At 40.9% G+C, this 3,463-nt stretch overlaps 1 pseudogene; it reads left to right on the top strand.

Annotated features, from left to right (window-relative positions):
• The first annotated feature begins 1,707 nt into the window (after positions 1–1,707).
• LOC149164553 (uncharacterized) lies at positions 1,708–3,463 on the top strand (annotated as a pseudogene).

The raw sequence follows: 3,463 nt of genomic DNA, 5'->3' as shown, positions 1-3,463 counted from the left end.
TCTACGATGATACAAACAAAAGTTATAAAAAAGAAATGGGTTAGAATTGGTACAAAAGAAGGCCCATTAAAAGGAAGGTGGTGTTGGAATTAATGGAGAAAGCTAAACTTAGATTACTGTTATGATGATGATATGATTGAGACTCTAATCTTAGATCTCAGATCCTACTATCTAGGGAGTGGTTGAAACCACCTTGATTGTGTGAAAGCCTATATGTACTAGGCTGTTGAAGATAGATTGTGTATTGTGTATAGTGCTTGGGCACTCTCCAGGTATTTCACCTAGAGAGCCATTTAATTAATAGAATATTCGATTTTTATCATGGTATCAGAGCTTCAGGGTTGTCAATCATGTAAGTCGAGTGGATAGCGCGACTGAAGCAAAATCATCGCTTGTATTGGAGGGCTAAACACGCTGATCCCACTGTGGAACTACGCACTTTTTTATTTTGTCGGTCGTCGCAGATGTGAAGTCTATAGTTGCGAAGATCTTCGTGAGACCGTGGTGTATAAGAGCGCCAACTGTGTAAACAGAAAACAAGGCTGCGTGTTCAAGGAAGGCGGTGACTGTGCTATTGCTGATGATTGAAGACCAGATCTATGGGGAGTGCATGGAGAAACAAAGTTGCACGGAGCTTCTGATCCGTCGTTTACTTCTGAAGTGTTTTGGATTAAGCAACAGCCCGATTTCTTAGCTGCGCGATAAGTTTTTTTTCAAGAAGATTCGCATCTTCCATCGAACCTCTACAATGCATTCTCCCCAGCAAGGCCCACACCTGTTTTTCCTTGTACCCTCCATAACCTGTCTCAGAAGCCCCTCCGAACTGCACCGTGCGTGTTGTGGCTGCTCTTTATCTTTCATCTCGAAGCAGGTGAAGTTCACAACTGTTCGGTGTTTCTTAAACATGCATGCATGACCGTGTGGGCAAGCACTTTAACCTGAGGCACCCAACTTACAAGCAATGCCCGATCTTTGATTCGTTCTTCAAAGCTATCCGGTAAAACTGCAGGCTTCCCATCTTCGATGTCTGAGTGGAGAACCCACAAAGAATGTGATGAAAAATCCACGTATAGCCAGCAACTGCGCCAAATTCATGAGAGCATTAACATGACCTTGTGCAGGAAATGGAAAAATCACTGTGTGGCAGCTGTGGTGTGGTCAAAGGGAGAAACATCTAATCTACTCTTGAGGCTGAGGTTGTTGCGGTCTACCAAGAAGGTTTTGTCTTGATTGAGGCCGAATAGTCTGAGGCCAGCACTGCGTTGATCATGGATTGGTGGTGCTGCGTGGATTCAATTGCTGGTGCCTTCGATCGTTGTAGATTCGTGGTGTCATGGATTAGTAGATCTGCTTCTGGGTGTAGCATAAAAGAGTGAAAATCGCTGCAGGATCGGAGGAGGGCGGTCGATTGCAGAACATTGGTTTATGTTTTCAGTGGTAGCTTGCTCATCCATGTGGCAATGTTTCTCTTGTAGCAGATTTGTCCTCAAAATTTAATTGTTTGAGAAACTTAAGTTGCCAGTTGTGGAGATCCCAAAACTAATTCAGTAAATTTTCTTGTAAATTATTATATGCCACAGAAAATGCAAATTTTTTTTTGCTGATTTTCACCCATCTTCAAAAATATGTGCATTAGAATTAGACATTGAGAAAGCTTGTGAGAGGCCGTTTAGTTGCTCATCGCCAGAGCCGAGGGCACTAAGACCTATGTGGCACAAAAGCCACAGTCTACAAGGTTCTACAGTTGAAGAGCTTCCAAAGGGAGAATTTTCCCGCCTGCCTGGTAACCGGGTTGTTGGAGCTCGTTAGAGGACCGTGTGGAGCCGAAAAAAGAATCTCGAAGCGAGATAAGCTGGACTTTAACAACATGTCTATATTTTTAGATATTTTTGATTCTGATGATAATGATTTTCTCATGTGGGCATTCAGAGGCATTAGCATAGGAAGTATGTTCGACTCAAAAGAAATTTCAGAAAAACAATGTGGTTCTGTTGATGACCACGAGAATCAAGAGGCACAATCTGTTGTGCAAGATCCTAAGCTTGAAGACACACGAGCTGACCTTCAGCAAGGGTGTAAAGAGGAACAAAGTGTTGAAGATCAATGGGACGAGCCACATGAAGCTGATTACAAAGACGTGGCAGAAGAAGACAAAGCTAGAGAGAATTTAGATTATGATGATCTCATTAATATTTCTGTGTGCAGACGTTACATCAATGATTGATGAAGACATCGTAGCTGAATTTCAGATGGTTGACACCGGAAATAGTGAGAGGGAAAATTCTCCTATCCAGCCTGTCACAATCTTGAGAAGGGCGAGAATAAGAATTCAAGCTTTCCATCACTGGGGAAGAAATGAGGTGTAGAGATATCACTACCTCATGGCGAGGAAAGCAAAGATGAAGCCTCGACTCAAGATGAACAAGTATGGGCTTTGCTACAAGAAGAAAAAAATGAAAACCTCTATTACCAAGTTGTTTCATTTTTTAATTGTGAGCATAGCTGAGACTAGACCAACAGGCATATGTTATTGTTCAATACCCTTTCTCCATTAAGCGGGAGTGTTGGAATGAATGGAGAAAGATAAACTTAGATTACTGTTATGATGATGATAGGATTGAGACTCTAATATTAGATCTCAGATCCTACTATCTAGGGAGTGGTTGAAACCACCCTGATTGTGTGAAAGCCTATATGTACGGAGCTGATTGGATTGCAATATTGTGGAATAGTCTCATAAGGTGAAGGAAAAAGAAATATTGATTGTATAATGAGGGATTTTGGCATCTGTTATCTCAGGGTACGACAAGAAGTCCCCACTCTCTAATTTAAGTAATCCTCTCAACAAGCCAACCACCGTAGTTTATGGAGATGCAGATCAGTGTAGAGATTTCAGTCAATCTAAGAAAAGTATAAGCAGAAGAAGCCTATATAGGTCTAGTATAGAATACTGGAGTGAGAAGGCATGGGAAACGAAAATATATAAAGCTATATTAAAGGAATTTTCTTGCGATTCTAATTATTTCAGTGATTTCCAGTCCTCTAAGACAACTTTTGAGTCAACCAACAAAGAGGCCAAAGTTGATTGTCCTTATTCAACTTTGACACATACTTCTAGAACTCCCAAAGTTAAGATGCTTACAAACATTGAATTAGATGAGTTGAATGGGTGTCTTTATCTGGGATTCAGTTTCAATTATGAAGAAATGTCTGAGCTCTCAATACCTTGCTAGCCTTGGAGTTATGTTATGCAATCGGCCAACAGTTTCAAGATGACCGCCATTAGAAATTTTGTCTTGTGTCTACTCTTGATAAAAGGAAATATCCAAACAATGAGGGATATTCATAATCTCCTATTGCCAAGTGGAAAATCTCCATCACAAGAGATGATCCCTAACAAGTGAAGGAACAATTGAAATTTTGGGCTCAAGTTGTCGCCGATATTGTTCATCTTTGTGGCTAA

This window comes from Pinus tabuliformis, chromosome 5_1 (genome assembly GCF_031772625.1).
Source record: "Pinus tabuliformis cultivar Carrire ecotype Pingquan chromosome 5_1, CPIR1, whole genome shotgun sequence".
Lineage (NCBI taxonomy): Eukaryota > Viridiplantae > Streptophyta > Pinopsida > Pinales > Pinaceae > Pinus > Pinus tabuliformis.
This window is presented reverse-complemented; position numbering and strand designations above follow the sequence as displayed.